The 23465-nt window shown below is 40.6% G+C and overlaps 1 protein-coding gene across 3 annotated transcripts in view; it reads left to right on the forward strand.

Moving 5' to 3' along the window:
* The window catches only part of CNNM2 (cyclin and CBS domain divalent metal cation transport mediator 2), a 184630-nt gene that overhangs the window by 109783 nt on the left and 51382 nt on the right, over positions 1 to 23465 (forward strand). The window contains exon 2 of one of the 3 annotated variants that reach the window (XR_003032723.2): positions 14630 to 14724. The exons of the other annotated variants lie outside the window; for them this stretch is intronic. The gene's annotated coding sequence lies outside the window, so the exon portion shown is untranslated. The remainder of the gene's footprint in view (positions 1 to 14629; positions 14725 to 23465) is intronic. 3 annotated transcript variants of the gene reach the window in all.

A 23465-nucleotide genomic window follows, 5' to 3' on the forward strand; every position in this document is an offset into this window, starting at 1 on the left:
TTCTAAACCTGTGGAGGTGGCAGTCAGGGCAGGGTAGTTTTCCCGGGAGGAAGTATCAAACGTTACATGAAAGATGACAGACCGGAAACTATTGAAATGTCTAACCTAGAGGAAATGAAATACATTGGCTATGTAACAATTATGGTGATACAGTGCAGAACTACAGTTTACCCAGTAAAAATCATGAAGTTTTGTGTTGATTGATATGGAAAGATTTTCAGATTTAAGTGCAGAAAAGTATTTTTCATGAAAAATGATTAATACACAGTAGAGAAAAATGTCGGTGATTTTATTGGTGATTTTTAATTTCTTCATTTGACTCTGTTTTCCAGACTATTTCCTCATGGTTTTTGTACACTGAGCATATATTACCTGGATCTTTCAAAAAGTTATTCTGAGAATGTCAGTGAGCTGAACTGATTTATATCAATCATAAAATATTTATTTTGATTTTTTATATTATTGCATGTTTTCTATTTGCTTATTTTTGTTATCCTCTTTTCCTACCATCTATTATTGGCTAAATATAATACTCCTCCTGTTTGAAAGTTATCCATTCTGTTTTTATTCTTTGGCAGTTGTCCTTAACTCTTTTTTTTCCTTTTTAATTAATTTATTTTTTATTGAAGGATAATTGCTTTACAGAATTTTGTTGTTTTCTGTTAAATCTCAACATGAATCAGCCATAGGTATGCATACATCCCCTCCCTTTTGAACCTTCCTCCAATCTTCCTCCCCATCCCACCCCTCTAGGTTGATACAGAGCCCCTGTTTGAGTTTCCTGAGCCATACAGCAAATTCCCGTTGGCTGTCTATTTTACTTATGGTAATGTAAGTTTCCATGTTACTCTTCCCATACATCTCACCCTCTCCTCCCCTTTCCCCTTGTTCATAAGTCTATTCTCTATGTCTTTTTCTCCATTGCTGCCCTGTAAATAAATTCTTGAGTACCATTTTTCTAGATTCCATATATATGTGTTAGAATATGATATTTATCTTTCTCTTCTGACTTACTTCACTCTGTATAATAGGTTCTAGGTTCATCCACCTCATTAGAACTGACTTGAATGTGTTCCTTTTTATGGCTGAGTAATATTCCATTGTGTATATGCACCACAGCTTCTTTATCCATTCATCTGTCGATGGACATCTAGGTTGCTTTCATGTTCTAGCTATTGTACATAGTCCTGCAATGAAAAATGGGATACTTGGGTCTTTTTCAATTTTGGTTTCCTCAAGGTATATATATATGGAGAAGGCAATGGCACCCACTCCAGTGCTCTTGCCTGGAAAATCCATGGGTGGAGGAGCCTGGTGCGCTGCAGTCCGTGGGGTCGCTAGGAGTCAGACACGACTGAGCGACTTCACTTTCACTTTTCACTTTCACGCATTGGAGAAGGAAATGGCAACCCACTCCGGTGTTCTTGCCTGGAGAATCCCAGGGACGGGGAGCCTGGTGGGCTGCCGTCTATGGGGTCGCACAGAGTCGGACACGACTGACGCGACTTAGCAGCAGCAGCAAGGTATATGCCTAGGAGTGGGATTGCTGGGTCATATGGTAGTTGCGTTCCTAGTTTTTTGAGGAATCTCCATACCGTCTTCCACAGTGGCTGTATCAGTTTACATTCCCACCAACAGTGCAAGAGCATTCCCTTTTCTCCACACCCTCTCCAGCATTTATTGTTTGTAGACCTTTAGATGATGGCCATTCTGACCGGTGATATCACTACAAGGTGATATCACATTGTAGTTTTGATTTGCATTTTTCTAGTAATGAGTGATGTTGAGCATCTTTTCATGTATTTATTGGCCATCTGTACGTCGTCTTTGGAGAAATGTCTGTTTAGATCTTTTTCCCACTTTTTGATTGGGTTATTTGTTTTTCTGGCATTGAGTTGTATGAGCTGCTTCTATATTTTGAAAATTAATCTTCTGTCAGTTGATTCATTTGCTATTATTTTCTCCCATTCTGAGGGTTGTCTTTTCACCTTGCTTATAGTTTCCTTTGCTGTACTAAAGCTTTTAAGTTTAATCAGGTCCCACTTGTTTAGTTTTGTTTTTATTTCCGTTACTCTAGGAGGTGGGTCATAAAGGATCTTGCTTTGATTTATGTCATTGAGTGTTCTGCCTATGTTTTCCTCTAAGAGTTTTATAGTTTCTGGTTTTACATTTAGGTCTTTAATCCATTTTGAGTTTATCTTTGTGTATGGTGTTGGGAAGTGTTCTAATTTCATTCTTTTACATGTAGCTGTCTAGTTTTCCCAGCACCATTTATTGAAGAGGCTGTCTTTGTCCCATTGTATATTCTTGCCTCGTTTGTCAAAGATAAAGTACCCATAGGTGCATGGGTTTATTTCTGGGCTTTCTGTCTTGTTCCATTGGTCAATATTTCTGTTTTTGTGCCAGTACCATACTGTCTTGATGACTGTCACTTTGTAGTATAAGCTGAAGTCAGGAAGGTTGATTCTTCCAGCTCCATTCTTCTTTCTCAAAACTGCTTTGGCTATTCAGGGTCTTTTGTGTTTCCATATGAATTATGAAATTTTTTGTTCTAGTCCTGTGAAAAATGCCATTGGTAATTTGATAGGGATTGCATTGAATCTGTAGATTGCGTTTGATAGTCATTTGGTAGACTATTTGGTAGTGAAAATAGTCATTTTCACAATATTGATTCTTCCTACCTAGGAACATGGAATATCTCTCCATCTCTTTATGTCATCTTTGATTTCTTTCATTAATGTCTTATAATTTTCTGTGTACAAATCTTTTGTCTCCTTAGGTAAGGTTATTCCTAGATACTTAATTATTTTTGTTGCAGTGGTGAATGGGACTGATTCCTTGATTTCTCTTTCTGATTTTTCATTGTTAGTATATAGAAATGCAAGTGATTTCTGTGTATTGATTTTGTATCCTGAAACTTTGCTAAATTCACTAATTAGCTCTAATAATTTTCTGATACCATCTTTAGGGTTTTCTATGTACAGTATCATGTCATCTGCAAACAGTGAGAGCTTTACTTCTTTTTTTCCAGTCTGGATTCCTTTTATTTCTTTTTCTTCTCTGATTGCTGTAGCTAGGACTTCCAGAACTATGTTGAATAATAGTGGTGAAAGTGGACACCCTTGTCTTGTTCTTTATCTTGGGGCAAATGCTTTCAGTTTCTCACCATTGAGAATAATATTTGCCGTTGGCTTGTTATATGTTAAGGTAGGTTCCTTCTGTGCCCATTTTTTGAAGAGTTTTAATCATAAATGGGTGCTGAATTTTGTCAAAGGCTTTTTCTACATCTATTGAGATGATCATATGGTTTTTATCTTTCAGTTTGTTAATATGGTGTATCATGTTGGTTGATTTGCGTATATTGAAGAATCCTTGCATCCCTGGAATAAACCCAACTTGATCATGGTGTATGAGCTTTTTGATGTGTTGCTGAATTCTGTTTGCTAAAATTTTGTTGAGGATTTTTGCTTCTATGTTCATCAGTGATATTGGCCTGTAGTTTTCTTTTTTTGTGTTGTCTTTGTCTGGTTTTGGTATCATGGTTATGGTGGCCTTGAAGAATGAGTTTGGAAAGTGTTCCTTCCTCTGTAGTTTTTTGAAAGAGGTTTAGAAGGATAGGCATTCAGTTCAGTTCAGTCGCTCAGTCGTGTCCGACTCTTTGCGACCCCATGAATCACAGCACGCCAGGCCTCCCTGTCCATCACCAACTCCCGGAATTTACCCAGACTCACGTCCATCGAGTCAATGATGCCATCCAGCCATCTCATCCTCTGTCATCCCCTTCTCCTCCTGCCCACAATCCCTCCCAGCATCAGAGTCTTTTCCAATGAGTCAACTCTTCGCATGAGGTGGCCAAAGTACCGGAGTTTCAGCTTGAGCATCATTCCTTCCAAAGAAATCCCAGGGCTGATCTCCTACAGAATGGACTGGTTGGACCTCCTTGCAGTCCAAGGGACTCTCAAGAGTCTTCTCCAACACCACAGTTCAAAAGCATCAATTCTTCGGCACTCAGCCTTCTTCGCAGTCCAGCTCTCACATCCATACATGACCACAGGAAAAACCATAGCCTTGACTAGATGGACCTTTGTTGGCAAAGTAATGTCTCTGCTTTTCAGTATGCTATCTAGGTTGGTCGTAACTTTCCTTCCGAGGAGTAAGCGTCTTTTAATTTCATGGCTGCAGTCACCATCTGCAGTGATTTTGGAGCCCCAAAAAATAAAGTCTGACATTGTTTCCCCATCTATTTCTCATGAAGTGATGGGACCAGATGCCATGATCTTTGTTTTCTGAATGTTGAGCTTTAAGCCAACTTTTTCACTCTCCACTTTCACTTTCATCAAGAGGCTTTTTAGTTCCTCTTCACTTTCTGCCGTAAGGGTGGTGTCATCTGCATATCTGAGGTTATTGATATTTCTCCTGGTAATCTTGATTCCAGCTTGTGCTTCTTCCAGTCCAGCATTTCTCATGATGTACTCTGCATATAAGTTAAATAAGCAGGGTGACAATATACAGCCTTGACGTACTCCTTTCCCTATTTGGAACCAGTCTGTTGTTCCATGTCCAGTTCTAACTGTTGCTTCCTGACCTGCATACGGATTTCTCAAGAGGCAGATCAGGTGGTCTGGTATTCCCATCTCTTTCAGAATTTTGCACAGTTTATTGTGATCCACACCGTCAAAGGCTTTGGCATAGTCAATAAAGCAGAAATAGATGTTTTTCTGGAACTCTCTTGCTTTTCCCATGATCCAGCGGATGTTGGCAATTTGATCTCTGGTTCCTCTGCCTTTTCTAAAACCAGCTTCAACATCAGGAAGTTCACGGTTCACATATTGCTGAAGCCTGGCTTGGAGAATTTTGAGCATTACTTTACTAGCGTGTGATATGAGTGCAATTGTGCGGTAGTTTGATTGTTCTTTGGCATTGCCTTTCTTTGGGATTGATAGGCATTAGCTCTTCTCTAAAAGTTTGATAGAATTTTCCTGTGAAGCTGTCTGGTCCTGGGCTTTTGTTTTTTGGGAGATTTTTGATCACAGCTTCAATTTCAGTGCTTGTAACTCTTACTCTTAATTTGATAATATATGTACTTGTGTTTGTTCCTATTGAAAAAATTTCTCTATTTTAAACCTTTAAGTGTATGTATTCCCCACACATACTTAAAAAAAGACTAGTATGTTAGAAGCTTTCATCTTCCTCTCTACCCTCCAGCCATGCCCCACCTTAAAAAAAAATGTGCTTTGATTTTTAAAGAACACTAGTTCTGCAATTGCTATGGATTTACTTTTTTGTTTTGTTTTGTACCTTGTTTAGACAATAGTTAATAAGTTATTTACTTATTACCCTTCCCATTTTTTATAGTGTATTCCAGAATATGTATTTCTTATTTTTAAGTTTCAAGTTTTTTTCTTTCACACCTTTTGCACATATCACTTCCTTGACCTCTTAGAACCAGTGTTGCCTTTGAGAATTATGGAGTCAATCTGATTCTTGTTTTTCCTTTATAAGTGATTTACTTTTCCTCTAAACTTTAGACAACTTTTTCTTTCATTTCATTATACTGTGAGGTGAAAGTCGCTTGGTCGTTTTTGACTCTTTGCAACCCCATGGACTATACAGTCCATGGACTTCTCCAGGCCAGAATACTGGAGCGGGTAGCTTTTCCCTTCTCCAGGGGATCTTCCCAACCCAGGGATTGAACCCAGGTTTCCCACATTGCAGGTGGATTCTTTACCAGCTGAGTCACAAGGAAAGCATTATAATGAGTTCCCACAAGGGAAGTCATTATACTGTGACTGGTGATAAATCCCACCCCCCACCCCCCTTATCCTTTTTATGTTTTTTTGTTTGTTTGTTTTTTGTTTTTCAGTCTGAGGTCTCACATCTTTTATTAGAGCTGGGAACCCTGAGTTATTTCTTATTCAAAATTTTGTCCTTCTGTTTTGCTAGGAGAAACAGCTTTCCTTTCCTCTGGGCCTCATTATATAGATATATTGACACTTCCACTTCCGTCCTGTACCTCTCGCTATTTATTTTCCTCTTTTTTCCCCTTCCTAATATCTTCTAAGAGTTTCTTAACCTGATCTTTGGCTCTTGAGCCCAGCTGTTGGGTTCTTTATTATCCTGGCTCTTAAATTTTCACACCATTAACTTTAGTTGGTGTTTATTTTAAAACTTCTTGTTCTTACTGGTGGCTTAGACAGTAAAGAATCTGCCTACAATGCCGGAGACCTGGCTTCAGTCCCTGGGTTGGGAAGATCCCCTGGAGTAGGAAATGGCAACCCACTCCAGTATGCTTGTCTGGAGAATTCTGTGGACAGGGGAAGCTTGGCGAGCTACAGTCCTTGGGGTTGCAAAGAGTCGGACACAACTGAGCAACTAACGCTTCCACTTTGTTCTTACTGCACGTTTCCAGTTATGTATGGTCCTTCTTGGAAGATATTTACTAATTTATTTTTTTACATACTGATCTATTAACTTGCTTTTATTTGATATAACTGCTTTAATTTTGTTCTTCTCTGTGGCAGCTGTGCCCCTGAGATGAGCTCATCTGTCTTCTCTGTGAGTCCTTTTTTTCTGGCTGTCATCTCTTGATGGGTCGCTGGACTGTGAACAACACAGAGGCACTGGCTTATGCCTCTGAGACAGTCCTTATCTCACTCTGGCTGGGAAGGAGGGTAAAAGAGGAAGATATACTTAGGGCTTTACAGCTGCTTGTACCTCTATTTAACCCAGCCTACTTAAGCATACCACCCTGATCCTGCTGTCAGACCAGCTGGGCAAGAGCGTTGTGAGCAGTGGGGGCCAAGAGGCATGAACAACACAGAGAAACACACGTGGAGAAGCCTGTCCCCTTCCAGTGTTTTCTATGCCACTTGCTTAGGACCTACCATAGGCATCTCTTTCCAGCTGAAACATGGCTGTTTTCTGTTGCCTGCGGTTTTTGTCACAGCTTTTGTGTTAGTGTGAGTTTCATTAACATGTCTGTGAGATCTCCAAGTTTCTTTTGGGAGCCTACTATAGTTTTCCATCTTATTAGAACCATGTATATAACATTACAAAAAAATCATTAAAGAGGTTATAAAAAAAGGACTGAAAGTATATACACATTACCTGCTTCTTTTTTAATGATCTGTTTTACAGCAGGAAGCAGTTAGATATTCTAGACAGTGTTGCTTTTCACTTCTGGTGTTTTCACTTGAATACTTACTTTGAACTTTGGATTTTATTATTTAAACCAGTCAAGAAATAATTTGAGTATCATCCATTTACTGGGGACTGTTTTCAGCTCTGGGAATACAAAAGTAGTAAAAAAGCAAATGAGAGTCCCTGCCTTCACGGAGCTGTCCTTCTATGGAATAGAAGACAATAAATAAGATAAAAACAGAAAATGTGTACTATTCCTTAGATAATTAGTTGGATTTAAATTGGGTTGTTATGTAGCCAAGCAAATAAGATGAAGTGAGAGGGCCCAGGGAATTGAGGATCTAGTTAAAATGATTGACAGTGAAATGATGTAGAGCTTGATTAGGAGGAGAAAAAGGACAAGTGAAGGTGGTGGAAACAGTGGATTAAAAGTGAGGCAAAGGATTGCTGGGATTGTACTAGCAGGACTGTCCTAAAAAAAAGAGAGAGAGAGGTGGTGGTGGTTGGGGAGTAGATGTTTGGAATTGAGATAATGAGGGGTTGCAGTAATTGTAAATGACAAGGTCAAGGGAGTGACCGTGGAAGAAAGTGACTAAGTTAGGATGGAAAATAAACAGAGAAGAGGCTTCCATTTGTGCCCCTGTGGAGTAATAGGGGCCAGATTTACCCTCCTTCCTTAAATAAGTAAACAGATATGCAACCTAGACAGCATATTAAAAAACAGAGACATTACTTTGCCAACAAAGGTCCGTCTAGTCAAGGCTATGGTTTCCCAGTAGTCATGTATGGATGTAAGAGGTGGCCTATAAAGAAAGCTGAGCGCCAAAGAATTTATGCTTTTGAACTATGGTGTTGGAGAAGACTCTTGAGAGTCCCTTGGACTGCAAGGAGATCCAACCAGTCCATGCTAAAGGAAATCAGTCCTGAATATTCACTGGAAGGACTGAAGTTGAAACTCCAGTACTTTGGCCACCTGATGAGAAGAGCTGACTCATTTGAAAAGACCCTGATGCTGAGAAAGATTGAAGGTGGGAGGAGAAGGGGATGACAGAGGATGAGTTGATTGGATGGCATCACCGACTCAATGGACGAGTTTGAGTGAATTCCGGGAGTTGGTGATGGACAGGGAGGCCTGGCATGCTGCAGTCAATGGGTCGCAAAGAGCTGGACATGACTGAGCTGAACTGATACATATAGTGGTTTTCAGATGTTGGACAACAGGCAGTACCGGAGACGATCTTGACAGAAGATGAGCCCTTATGATTGCACCAGCTTTCTACCTATATGGAGGTTATGATTCAAGAAGGGCCAACCTAAACAGAGTCTGCGGTCTCCTTGAGTTGAGACAATGTTGAGAATCCAAGGAGGTTAAAGAGCCTGGAATTCAGAGAATACTGGAGAAGAGAGAGTTGCACAGATCTGCAAGGGGTTCTCCTGAGTCTTTAGTAGAGTACTATTGAATACATGCCTGTGAGGAAACCACTTGAGGCTGGCAAAAAATAAGGAAGGCCTGGCAGTCCTGGCTTCTTGTGAATGGTGTCAAGGGCATGATGAAATTAGTCATGATTATCCCAAGGTAGACATTGGCAGAGAAGCTATGGGTTTTGAAGGGGAGACCTGGTATGGTCTTGTCAGAATTACAGAGTTCTGGGGCTCCTGCTTGACTTTGGCCTGCTGGGGGGTTATTTTACTTCAGGATTGCAATTCTCTTTTGACTTCTGCTACTTCACTTGGCTCCTGCCAGGGGACGCATGGAGTCCTACAATAGAGTTAGATTAAGTGGTTAAGTCCAGGGATCACATTAATGTACTCCTTTTCCTGTGGCCTTTTCCCCTGAGAAGAATACACCTCTAATTTATGGTTTAGAAACCAGGATTCATTTAACAAAATGTGTTTTCTAGCAAATTTATGAGAAAATATTTGTCCTCTAAGTAAGAGTTGCTTCTGCTGTTCATAATTATAAATAGTAATTTCGGCCTAAAGATAGTTGCCTAAGATTAGATAAATTCCTCGCAAAGGAAATTTTCCAAAGCCAAATTAGAACTCCTTAGAGTTGGAGAGAATTCTGTTCATGTGTGTTCCCAGACCCAAAGACATAGAAAGTGCTCAGTGAATATTTGTTGCATGACTGTATTTTGGAGTGAAGTGTGGCATTCTGAGTGACTGAAGGCTTCGTGTGAATCTTATCATGGGTACTGAGGCAGCCAAGATTCTAACTTTTCCGCATGTGAATAAACTTGTTAAACTACAACCTCTACCCTGTCAGCCGGGCATGATGATTTGGAACTTTTTTTTTTGGTACTAGTTTATTGTCGTTGATTCTTTATTTTTATTTTCTGACCATGTTGGGATCTTACTTCCCCGACCAGGGATAAAACCCATGCCCTTTGCACTGGGAGTGCCAAGGAGGTCCCTGTTGGCTGTTGATTTTTAAATTCTTGTATTAGGAATGATGGGAATAAATGCATGACTGCATAGATGTCAGATTAGGAGGTTATGGTGAGAAAAGAGCTCTTTCAAGAGACCCATGTCCTAAGATTTAGAAATTTCAATTTCATTTATATTTTGAATATTTATAGTACATTCACATTTTTGAAAATTCAAAAGGCTGAGAGCAGTGAAGTGGCTTCTTCCCACTCCTGATGGCAAGTTGCCCAGCCATTCAGTTCCCTTCCTTAGAAGCAACCGTCAAATGCCGTCTTAAAAGGATAAGATGACCTTTTAGATTATGAATCAGGCTAGAAAATGGTAATAGTCAGTCCAGTTGCTCAGTCATGTCCGACTTTCGTGACCTCATGGGCTGCAGCATACCAGGCCTCCCTGTCCATCACCAGCTCTTGGAATTTACTCAAATTCATGTCCATTGAGTCAGTGATGCCATCCAACCATCTCATCCTCTGTCATCCCCTTCTCCTCCCACCTTCAGTCTTTCCCAGCATCAAGGTCTTTTCAAATGAGTCAACTCTTCATATCAGGTGGCCAAAGTATTGGAGTTTCGGCTTCAGCATCAGTCCTTCCAATGAACTTCCAGGACTGATCTCCCTTAGGATGGACTGCTTGGATCTCCTTGCAGTCCAGGGGACTCTCAAGAGTCTTCTCCAACACCACAGTTCAAAAGCATCAAGTCTTTGGTGCTCAGCTTTCTGTATAGTCGAATTGTAGGAAGTGCTTAGTAAGTTAGTGATTACTGTATACCAAGCACTGTGCTGAATATTTATAGATAATTTAATACTTTGTCTTCTGTGTTCAAACCCTTCTCCCCTGCCTTACCCCTTGTCAGCTGATGACCTTTGGTTCTTTGTTTTCTGCAAACCATCTTTTCTATCTCTCCTATTACAGCTGGCATCCTTCTGTTATGATATGGATTCAGTGATGTGTTCGAACTAGCTGTGTCTTGAAAGACCAGTTGTACTCATGTCACTGAACACAGAGTTGGGAAGAGATGTTAGTAATTTGAAATCAGTCATGGTAGGGATATTCATACCATGAAAACTGGTGAATGCTACAAACCAGGGCTGCATTCCCCAGAGAACTTGTTAAACATGTGTCAGTGCCCCACTGTCTGGATCCTCTCCCTCTTTCAGTTCACTGAATAACAAAATTAGCTGAAGTGTAGAATTTAAAAAATTATATATGCATCTTAAATATATTATTTTGAAAAAAACATTTGCAAGTGTTTGACAAACTGCTAAAACCTTATTATGTTCAAAATGTTCAAAATGTTCAAAAATACAGAGAAGTTGAACAACTAGTATAATTAATGTTCATATACCTGTCTTCTAGATTTGATAGTTCTTAATGATTTTCCCTGAACCATTTGAAAGTAAATTGCAGCTGTCGTGAGAGCTGACCCAGCATTACTTCTTGTACATCATCCGCATTCCATTATAACTAAGAAAATTTATTGTTCCCCGAATCATTTACTCCCTGTCCATATTCAGATTTTCTATTTTCCCAAAATGTCATATACAGTTGTTTTTTTCTAACATGGATTCAGTCAAGGTTTGTGCATTGTGTTTGGTTGTTATGTATCTTTTAAACCAGAATAATCCCCTCCTCAGTTTTTTCATGACATTGAATGTTTTCTGTTTTTGGTGTTTGGAAGTGAAGTGAAGTCGCTCAGTCGTGTCCGACCCTCAGCGACCCCATGGACTGCAGCCCACCAGGCTCCTCCATCCATGGGATTCTCCAGGCAGGAGTACTGGAGTGGGGTGCCATTGCCTTCTCCGAACATACATACGAAAGTAGTGAAAATAGGCAATAAACCCCAGTATGTCCATTGATTCAGTAATTGTCGACATGTTTCCATATTTACCTTTCCTCATCTTTTTTCTTTGCTGGCATATTTTAAAAACAAATTCAAGACATGTCATTTTATCTCTTTGAACTCTAAAAAATAACATTTTCTTAGGTAACCAAACTGGTGTTGTAATGATACCAAACAAAATTAATAATGGCATTGACTTTTTAAAGAAACCAAGCTGGTTCTTTCATGGAGTATTCTGTATTTGGGGCTTCTATGATTTTCTCATTATCATTTAACTAATTTTTTTGATCTCCTATATTGCCTATATACTGGAAATTAAATCCAAATTTTTAAGCAACCTTTGGCAAGAATATTTTAATGAGTTGTATGTACTTAACAACACATCACATCAGGGGGCACCTAGTCTGATCTTCACTGTTATTGATGTTGAGTCACTTGATTAAGGTGGCAACTACCAGTTGTCTCCATTGTAAACATGTGTTCTCCCCTTCCACGAATTACCACAGTAGTTCATGGAGTGATACTTCAGCACCATGTGAAAATTATTTTCTCCACCACCCTTTGCTCTAGTGTTTAGCAGTCATTTATGTTCTTTGCTTGAATCAGTATGATATCAACAGGCAATGGAAAATTTTATTGTCTTTCTTCTTGTACAGAATCAAGGCCCTTTCTTTGAATGTGGGCTGATTTGTGTTCCCTGTAATAATTGAATGAACTCATCCAACACCTATATTTTCTCTCCGTTCTCTAAATTGGAGTTTTCTGTTTAAGTGGAACAAACAATACAAAGGATTTTTTCCATTTAATTATGGCTTTTAAAGGGCTTCTCTCATAGCTCAGTTACTAAAGAATCTGCCTGCAGTGTGGGAGACCTGGGTTCGATCCCTGGGTTGGGAAGATCCCCTGGAGAAGGGAAAGGCTACCCACTCCAGTATTCTGGCCTGGAGAATTCCATGGACTGTCCGTGGGGTCGCAAAGAGTCGACTGCGACTGAGCAACTTTTATTATATTATGTTATAGCTTAAAAAAAAAGTTATTATTGGCTGCTCTGGGTCTTCCCTGCTGTGTGTGGGCTTTTCTCTAGTTGCAGAGAGTGGGGGCTCCTCTCTAGTGGCAGTGGCTTCTCTCGTTGTATAGCATGGGCTCTGGGGTGTGTGGGCTCCACAGCACAGGCTCAGCAGTTGTGGTGCACGGGCATGTGGAATCTTCCCAGATCAGGGATCAAACCGGTGTCCTTTGCATTGCAAGGTGGGTTCTTAACCACTGGACCGCCAGGGAAATCCCTACAAAGGATTTTTAAACAAATAGTACAAATTAAAGAGTTGTTAAAGATTTTCCCCCCTCACTTTTTGTGATTCTCTTGCCCACTTCTAATTCAGTATCAGTTTTTGACGTGCCTGTGTGTGTGTGTGTTTAAGCAACTTGCTTTTGCTGATTCCTTCCAGAGGCTTCATCATAGTTTCCATCAGATCAGATCAGTCGCTCAGTCGTGTCCGACTCTTTGAGACCCCATGAATCACAGCACGCCAGGCCTCCCTGTCCATCACCAACTCCCGGAGTTCACTCAGACTCACGTCCATTGAGTCAGTGATGCCATCCAGCCATCTCATCCTCTGTCGTCCCCTTCTCCTCCTGCCCGCAGTCCCTCCCAGCATCAGAGTCTTTTCCAATGAGTCAACTCTTTGCATGAGGTGGCCAAAGTACTGGAGTTTCAGCTTCAGCATCAGTCCTTCCAAAGAAATCTCAGGGCTGATATCCTTCAGAATGGACTGGTTGGATCTCCTTGCAGTCCAAGGGACTCTCAAGAGTCTTCTCCAGCACCACAGTTCAAAAGCATCAATTCTTCGGCGCTCAGCCTTCTTCACAGTCCAACTCTCACATCCATACAAGACCACAGGAAAAACCATAGCCTTGACTAGACAGACCTTTGTTGGCAAAGTAATGTCTCTGCTTTTGAATATGCTATCTAGGTTGGTCATAACTTTCCTTCCAAGGAGTAAACATCTTTTAATTTCATAGCTGCAGTCACCATCTGTAGTGATTTTGGAGCCCAGAAAAATAAAGTCTGACACTGTTTCCACTGTTTCCGCATCTATTCCCCATGAAGTGATGGGACCGGATGCCATGATCTTCGTTTTCTGAATGTTGAGCTTTAAGCCAACTTTTCCACTCTCCACTTTCACTTTCATCATGAGGCTTTTGAGTTCCTCTTCACTTTCTGCCATAAGGGTGGTGTCATCTGCATATCTGAGGTTATTGATATTTCTCCTGGTAATCTTGATTCCAGCTTGTGTTTCTTCCAGTCCAGCATTTCTCATGATGTAGTCTGCATATAAGTTAAATAAACAGGGTGATGATATACAGCCTTGATGTACTCCTTTTCCTATTTGGAACCAGTCTGTTGTTTCCATAGAAACAGCAATTTCTTTTTATTATCATCAGTTTCTATAACATTTAATTTGTAGCATCAAGCGCAGATGGTATAACTAGGTTTGAAAAACAAAACTAACCAATTCTTGATAAACATTCTACTTAATATATGGGAGTAGATTATGCAGAGTAGTGGATAGTAGTTTTACTAGCCAAAAGCTTCCAGTGTCCTATAGACCTCAGTCAGTGTGTTCCACAGGGAGAATGAACATGTCAGTTAATCAGCACGCTGTCACATGGATGTCCCTTGAGAGAGTCTACCATGTTATAATCTTTACTTGTCTTTTACACTAGATTTCTAGCTCCTTGACAGTGAAGACTAGTCTTATTTTCATGTGTTTATTTTAACCCTAAAGCTTAGTCCAGCAGGTAATGAGTGCGCGATAAAAATATTTGTCGAATGAATCCTTAACCAGCGCCAGAGGAGACCACATTGACCTCAAGTCAACGCTGATCTTAAATATAGTAACCTTCACAGTGTTTTGCAAACGTCAGGCTTGGCATGGTCGTTGTGTATAATTTATTCTTTCACTGGCTTTTCCTCTTCACATTCCCTCAGTCTTTGAGTCTTTCTCTGCTCTGTGCCAGCTTCCATTTATGGTGTACGGCAGGCTACCTGTGTTCATTTTCATTCCAGTTTCCTGATCAAGATGCAAAAATGTGTAACAATTCTGCTTCTATGGCGCTATACACAAAGAGATGAGATTCGTAGGAGAATACAAAGTAGTTCCTTAGTTCTCTGTTCTAGGGCTTAACCAATCCCAGGAACTGAAGTCTTCTGTTTCTTCACAGAGGAAATATGACAAAGGCAATGGCTGTACAAGCTTCCTTCATGGGCCGCCCTCCCCACTGCCCCATCCAGTAAGCGGGAGCAACCACTTCTAGAGGTGAGAGGGGATGGAGGACGATCTCCACAATCCATTTGAATCCACTCAGAGGCAAAGTTTTGGTTTTGAGAAACAGAGTGAACAATATGTGGAGTTGCTGTGCTGAAGAACTTTAAAACAAGGCTGCCTAGGACTGAATGCTCACAGGATGTTAATTATGCTTTTTCATAGAAGCCCATAGCCTCTATTTTAAAAGCAGCAGCTTGTAGCTGAATTTTCCCAATGATTCCAAGATCTTGCTTCTATAGATACTAAACGTATTATACATATTCCTTTGAGAAGATTATTAGGTTTCAGAACCAACAGAAAGTTCATCAAGAATATACTCATTGTCGTTTATTGCATTACTTGCTATGTGCCAGGCCCTGTGTTAAATTCTGAACTTCTTCAGTTTTCATAGGAAGCCTAGGATTTATCTCTGTTTCACAGATGATTAAAGTCAGAGGCCAAGAGAGGGTAAATGACTTGTCTTTGGTCATACAGCTAAGTGTGTAGCAGAACCAGAGTGTTCAAACCCAGATTTGTCTAATTTTAGTTTAAGCCCTTAGTCATCACTGACAGTATTCTCTGGGGTCCCAGCACACATATTTGAGCTCTAAAACTGACTTTTTTGGTGAGGGATTAGTGGCGATGGATGACCTAGATTTTCTGAATGTTGTCAGGAACCAAGGTGATGTTCTTTTCAGGCAGTTGTAGTACCTACTCCCAGAGAACTTAAGACAGGTTGTTGTCTTGACTGAGGGGCAGATACCTCAAAAGGTGTTTGAGGATTTTTACGTAAATGAATGATCGTTGACCTCTTTTGAACATGCATTCATTCATTTGGTAAGCTAAGTGCCTCTCTCTCTCTCTCTCTTATTTGACAAACCATCATGTTTCAAAATTTGGAGTCTCAGTTTCCAGGCTGAATTCATGTTGTGTGTTTAAGAAGACAATGAAAATTCTTTGAAGATATTCTCAAACTCAACAGGAAGGAGCACAGGGTTTGATTTGTACTTGTTTTTCAAGCTGGCTTCAACTGGGGACAAACTCTATTGTAACTTTTCTCGAAGTTGGTGCCAATAGGAGCTGAAATAATAAAATCAGTACAATTAAATTAAATAGGAAACGAGAGTCTTCTATGTCCCAGGCCTTGGATTAGGTAACAATAGTTGGTCACTCTTCTGGGAAATCGTTGCTAAAATTACAATCAACCGGCAGTCACTGATTGGCCCCATTTACTGTATTGTGTCCCAGGAAGAAAAACAATCTCTTCTTATAACACGAGCTTGCAAGGATGATACTGTTCCCCCCGCCCCCAATCTTCATCTTCCTTCTTATTTTCTTATGATTAATTTGAGCCATGTATTCCGCATTTATTGACAGTGCTATATACCTAGTACCGTGCTAGCCTCCGAGACTTTAGATATAAAAGAGAGCGCTTGCCTTCAAGAATCTCACAGTCTAGTAGAGAAGGGAGCAAATCATAATACAGGATAAGAAGTCTCTGATGGAACTAATGAAGGCTCTGTGGAAGTGCAGAGACAGGACATCAAACCCAACTGGCATAGGTGACGTGACAAAGACTTCCAGGATGAGGGATACTTGGGTTGCATCCTTGAGGAGAATAAGAACAAAGGGGAGGAGGGTGTTCTTGCCAGTTGTTGTTCGGTCACTAAGTTGTGCCCAACTCTTTGTGACCCCATGGACTGCAGCACATCACGCTCCCCTGTCCTTCACTGTTTCCCAAAGTTTGCTCAAACCCATGTCCATTGGGTCGGTGATGCCATCCAACCATCTCATCCTCTGGCATCCCCTTCTCCTCCTGCCCTTAATCTTTCCCAGCATCAGGGTCTTTTCTAACAAGTCAGCTCTTCCCATCAGGTGGCCAAAGTATTGGAGCTTCAGCTGTCCTTCCAGTGAATATTCAGGGTTGATTTCCTTTAGGATTGACTTGTTTGATCTCCTTGCTGTCCAAGGGACTCTCGGGAGTCTTGTCCAACACCACAGTTTGAAAGCATCAATTCTTTGGTGCTCAGCCATCTTTATGGGCCAGCTCTCGCATCCGTACATGACTACTGGAAAAACTATAACTTTGACTATATGGACTTTTGTCAGCAAAGTGATGTCTCTGCTTTTTAATATGCTGTCTAGGTTCTTGGCAGAAGAAACTGTAAAATAGCATGTCTAGTTTGGAGAGTGGCAGAATGTGTTCTAACATTGAATGACCAAAGAAATAGGAGATGAGACTAAAGAAAGAGCTAGCGATCGTGTCATGATAGCTTTGTAGGTCATACTGAAGCATTTAGATTATCCCAAGTGAAGGCAATGGCACCCCACTTCAGTACTCTTGCCTGGAAAATCCCATGGACGGAGGAGCCTGGTAGGCTGCAGTCCATGGGGTCGCTAAGAGTCGGACACGACTGAGCGACTTCACTTTGACTTTTCATTTTCATGCATTGGAGAAGGAAATGGCAACCCACTCCAGTGTTCTTGCCTGGAGAATCCCAGGGACGGGGGAGCCAGGAGGCTGCCATCTATGGGGTCGCACAGAGTCAGACATGACTGAAGCAACTTAGCAGCAATGGGAAGCTATTAGAGAGTTTTAAGCAGTAGTATAACATGTTCAGATTTGCTTTTTAGAAAGATTACTATGGCATCAGGGAGATGGGGAGATTACAGTAAAGTTAGAAAGAGAAGTTAGAAGGTTGTTACAGTTCAAAACAGAAATATTGAGGACCTGTAACTAAAAGTGAGCTGATGATAGGAATGGAGAATATGGGGCAGATCCAATGGCTATTAGATCCAATAGATATTTAGGAGGTGGTCTTCAGTTTACAGCTTGACACAGTGTTTGGTGACCAGTTTGTCATAGCAGGGTCACCTGCTATGAAACTAGAGAAAAAGGAGGAATCTAAGATGACTCCCACAATTCCACACATGATACATACTGGTACCATTAGTCAGCAAGAGGAGTAAAAGTGGAGGAACAGGTTTGGTAGAAAAAATGATAGTGTGGGGCGTGTTGAGCCTTGAGATGCTCATGGGACAAGTGAAGAGGACCAGGTTGGCAGTTGGAATATTTTTATGCCTGAAGTTTAGGAGAGAAGATTAGACTGGGGATGGTGGTAGGGCATAGATTTGATCCTTTTCAGTCTTTGTGTTCTGTCTACTTTTGTTACACTTACTTGATTATACATAGTGAAGGTAGATTTACCATAAAGCTAATTAAACGTATATGCTTCTCATATGCACAGGCTTCAGGAAGGGCTCTAGCAAATGTGTTTACATCGTCATGTGTTTTTGTGAAATTTGAAAAATCCAGATATTACTGCAGTTGGTCTAAAATCCTCTCTTGGCATTTTTAATTACCCTCTTTCACTCTTTCTATCTCTGGTAATGTTGGAATGTTGCGGGTGTTTTTTGGACTCTAGCTGTGGAGAAGCTGAGCCTGAAATGCATTTAATTTGGGTTTGCAGGCACTTCAGTGTGTAGTTATTACTGGCCATCCCAATGTAGGAATGACTTTGAGAAGTTCTCCTGCACTGTGCCAGCTCACCTGGTATTGTGATACAAAGCTGCATAACCAGCTTTGTAACTATATTGAGATATGAATGTATCTTTACACCTTTGGCACTGGAATCATGGAAATAGAAGAGGATGAAATGTACAAAGCCAGAAACTGATTAGTAGAAAAACTTCTGATGAAGTTATAGCCTGAACATCTGCCTGATACAAAGGCTTGCATGCTGGGAGGTGTATTTGGAATGGGATCCCAGGGTGCAGGAGTTCAGAACAAGGGAAGTGAAATGGGAAGAAAGGATGTGATAGTCTGTTGGCTTTTGACTACAGGTAGCAGGTGTTCTGTCCTACCTGGGACTTATAAAGGAGCATTGTGAGATGCTCTCAGGACTGTGCTTGAGTACAGAGGGGGACGTATTCTCCCATGGGCATGAATTCCTTCTCTGTACAGAAGTCCCAAAGCAGAGGTGAGAGACGCAACGAGCTATGCTGTGAGCTGTATATGAGGTGACGTCTGCTTGTACTGGGCTGCCCCGGTGGCTCAGTGGTAAAGAATGCCCCTGCCAATGCAGAGGCCACAGGTTCCATCCCTGAGTCAGAAAGATCCCCCTGGAGAAGGAAATGGCAATCCACTCCAGTATTCTTGCCTGGGAAATCCCATGGACAGAGGAGCGTTGGCAGGCTACAGTCCACTGGGTCACAAAAGAGTCCAACACGACCTCGCACCTGAAAACTGCTTGCACTGGTTACATGGGTGTGAAACCAGTCTGAGCCTGTGTGGAACTGGTCACTGTGGCAGTGGAAGGGATGGAAGGGGTAAGCAGTGGGCCAAGAGGATTTTGAAGTGATGCTTAAGAGCCATCTAACGTTGACAGAGGATTCTGTTCTCATTCATTCATGGTCAAACTTTCTCTGTTGTTAGAATTACATATGCTAATACAGGGCATGTCGTTATAAATCTCCATTCTGTTTTACTTCTTGATGACAATCACACAAAATAGACTTTATCAGAATTTCTACTTGTAGAACTCAACCTTGTCGTGGCTATTAAAAATTTCCCCCAACGTGCTACTGTGAACTAGTTCCCTTGCAGGACATTTGGTCCTGTCCAAAATGTCCTGAGCATTTTTGGACCATGACACGTGATTTGGGACAAGACTGAATTTCAAGGGAATCTCATAGACATTTTGGATAAGACTAAGTATCCACTAACCAACTATTCCTTGCCAGAATTTTCCTATACATATACAATTTATACAAATAAGATTATACTATGTAAAATAGTCCTGTTTTTTCCTGTTTTTATTTTCCTTTATTTTGGGTAACTTTTCTTTAACAGTTAAGTAGACCTATTTAATCTTGTTTAATGACTGCATAGTAGTCCATTATATGGATTTATGAGAATTTATTTAATCAGGGTTGGTTCTCTGTTGTTGGATGTTTTTCCTTATAGAAATACAAAAACTTCTTTTATCTCTGATGTATTTTTAAGAGATACTTGGTGGGGAAGATAGATAATGGAAATGGTGAGAGGAATTGTGAAAGAATTTTAGAAAAGGTTTGGTTTTTAAAGTCGTCTAGTTTTATCTCTTTTCTGTGATGATGATGAATCACCAAGAAAAATACGCAGTATTTTTGCCCCCTTTTGTATTTTTTTAAGTTTATTGTTTGCACAAAATTTGCAGATGAGCTTAATGGCACTGGGTGAGAATTTGAACTCGACTTTTCATTTTTCCTTGCAACATCAGGACTCAGTGATATTTGGACAGTTTTGCTAGGCCTTTCCCTTCATATCGTGATTATTAATGATATGATAATACATAATTAGCAAATTTATAGTAGCAATTCCATTTCCTCATTACAATTTGAGGTCATCAGAAAGGACTTCTGAAAAGAGGAGACTTGAATAAGAAAAGGGGATAAGGTTTTTCTGAATAAAACCAGCCTTTAGTTTTCCCTTTAAGCAGGTTTTAAAAGAAGTGATGACCTCACCTCTCTCCTTAAAATGCCTGCTTCTAAGGCAAATGTATGAGGTAGTTGGGTCTGTAGTATTTTTTAGCACATCATCTGGACCTAGGTAATTTTTATTCACTGTATCACAAAAGAACCATGTTTTTATGTCTTTTATATAACTACTGATCTTGCCTCCTTATGTTGTAAAAGTCATCCAAGAAATTAGTTCAGTCAATATTGAGAGTTCTGCACTGCAGCACAAAGTTCTGAATGTTGCTGATCCAAAGACTAAGTCACAAGGAAGAGAAGAATTAAAGCACAGACAGTTGGTTTTACCTTAGCAACGGAAATATATTTCTGGTTTTTGAATCTCCTATTATTGGATATGTTGGGCAATTACTCATCTTTTGGGCTGTTAACTCACTAACACAGTCATTCCTCATTTATCATCCTTAGGAAAGCTACAAGTCTGAAACGACAGAAATAGACTCATTGATTCTAAAATAAGCCCCTTGGTTCTATAGAAGAACTGCTTATCTCTTGGGAAAGATGGGAAGGTTCCCATCATCTCATCCCGAAAGCCATCCTTTGTCTTAGCCACGTTTTCCATTGCTGATCACTTACTAGGAAAACATTCCAGTGAGTGTGCAGTGAGTGGTACAGACCACCAAAAAAGATGAAGTGGAGATGCCCGGCATGCCTCACTATTTATAAGAAAATATTTCCCCTAAAGATGGGAAAGTCCAAGTCTTTAAATACTCTGGGAGAGGAGAATAATGGAAAAAACTCTACAGTTTCTGTTCTGTTGGTTCATAAGATTTTTCTCACAAATCATTTGGACGGGCCTTTAAGCAAGTCACAAAGTAACCGAAATCTTATATTAATTGCCCCACTTTGGGTTTCTGGCTAATGTATCTGGCAGCAAGACTGAAGTACAAGCAAAAGAGAGCAAACAGCTGATGGTGGTGTGGGAATGCAAGGCCATCCATTATTTGTGGCCTGGAACCCTAAGTTAGGTGGGAGAACCACAGGGCTCTCCTTAATAGGGCAGTCCACGCAGATGATTTGAAACAAATGATTTGCCTTTTTTTTGTAATGTATGTGTTTTTAATTGAAGGATAATTGCATTACAGTATTGTTTTCATAATGATTTAGTTTCTTGTCTTTTGAATACAACTTCAGTTTAAGTTAATATTTTGTTTCTAGTGGTTACTTCACTTGCTATTCTACCAGGAAGTTCATTCAGCAAATCTCTCTGGCGTTTAGTATATATATAAGTACATATTATCTTCCTAGATAATTAGTCATTCATTGTCTTGGGTTTGGGAAATACAATTTAGTCTATAATCCTAGTTTTCTTTTGGTATCTGCTTTCTAAATCCCTTGGTGGGTCCTGAGTAGGTCGATCATGGTTCAACAGGCAGAACCAGTAGAAGACAGACACCCACATGCGTTAAGGAATTTCTTATAAGGAGCAGGCTTATGGAATTGTGGAGGCTGTCTAAGAAAGTCTAGAGTTGGTAGGGCAGGCTGTCAGGAAGGGAGGATCCCAGCAGGTGAAAACCCCACGGGCACGGTCTGCAGCGGCTTTCAGCAGGTGGAAGGTCATCTCTCCCTCAGAAAGCCTTCGCCCTGCTTCTAAGGCTGTCAGCACATTGAGTCAGTCCCACCGAGGACGGCAACCCTTAAAGAGACTTTGACTGCATCTGCAAAATCCCTTCACATCAGCGCCTGGATTCATGTTTAAGTGAATTGTTGAGGGCAGTTACCTAGCCAAATGGACACAGCAAAAATCCATCCCATTCAGAGAAGCCAGAGGAGCTGCCTGAGACATAACTGCCACACAGGTGCTTCTGCAGCATTCATGAAATCAGGGCTGGTGTCCGCTGCTCTCTACAAGCAGTCGTCTCTGAGCACCCACAGCTGTAGCACTGCCTGCCAAGTACCTCCACCATCGGGAGCCTGGTTAGTTAATCTTGTCGACACCAAACCCCACTCTTGAGTTTTCAAAAGTTGCACATAAAACAGGGTTTTGTTGACTGAAAAATGTTTCCCTACTGATTGCTATTTTGTGAGTTTTTAAATATTTGTTTAAACTTTAAAGCTCAAGAGCCAACTGCCAGTGGAAAACCAAGCACTGACTTTATCAGAGAAGCTATTAAAATGATCTGTTCTGGGGAGTGGGAAGAGCAGTGAATGAGGCCGTGAAAGGACAACGCGGGGTCCTGGTGCTGATAGAAATGCTCTGTATGTGTATCAGGGTCAGTGTCCTGGTCGTAATGTTGTGCTGCCACACAGCTTGGCTTCACAAGATATTCTTGGTGGCGGAAACTGATGGGCAAGAGTGTATGTGGTGTCCTGGGTGAAAACACATGAGATCTTTCACCGCTGTATAAGAATGCACAGTTATTTCAAACTAAAATTCTAATTGAAAAATCATCCATTCTAGAGACCTCGCATGTGGTCTGGTGGCTAAGACCCCACATTCCTAATGCAGGGAACCCGGGTTTGACCCCCAGTCAGGAGAGCTGGGTCCTATGTGCCACAACCAAGACTTGGCACAGCCAAAAATAAATTTAAAAAAAAAACCCATTTTATAAAGCAATCCTTTTATAATATGATTAATTATTTTTTAATCCATTTTTAAAAAATAGTCATGTTTTCTTCAGGAGGTAATCATCTATATATCTTAGTCCTATGCTTGAATAAATTACATATGGCTCAGTGGTAAAGAATCTGCCTGCCAGTGCATAAGTGGGTATGATCTCTGGGTTGGGAAGATCCCCTGGAGAAGGAAATGGCAGTCTACTCCAGTATTCTTGCCTGAAAAACCCCATGGACAGAGGAGCTTGGTGGGCTACAGCCCATGGGGTCGAGAAGGAGTTGGACATGACTTGGCAACCGAACAATAACAAACTTAAAGTGTAAATCAAGAGGAAACATTGGAAATGTGCAGGAGGGAGGTAGTTGTGGGACAAATACCATCTTAGCCCAGAAAGTTGAATAGATTGAAAATAAAACTGTTTGAAGGATTTAGGTAAATGTGTGGATTCACTCATTTAGTGAACATTTGTGTGCCTCTCTGCCAGGCAACTATCTATAGTTTTCATGTATTTCAGAAACTTTTCTAGATGTAGATATTGATGTCCTTGATGGCAGCCACACCTTCCCCAAATCTCAACTGATACAGCTGTCAAAATCTGAGAATCATGTGGATTGGAATTTCTCAGTGTATATTTCTGATCCAACTATATCAGATTTTTGTGGAGAAGTGAAATTCCATCAGT

This window comes from Bos taurus, chromosome 26, assembly GCF_002263795.3.
Source record: "Bos taurus isolate L1 Dominette 01449 registration number 42190680 breed Hereford chromosome 26, ARS-UCD2.0, whole genome shotgun sequence".
Taxonomy (NCBI): domain Eukaryota; kingdom Metazoa; phylum Chordata; class Mammalia; order Artiodactyla; family Bovidae; genus Bos; species Bos taurus.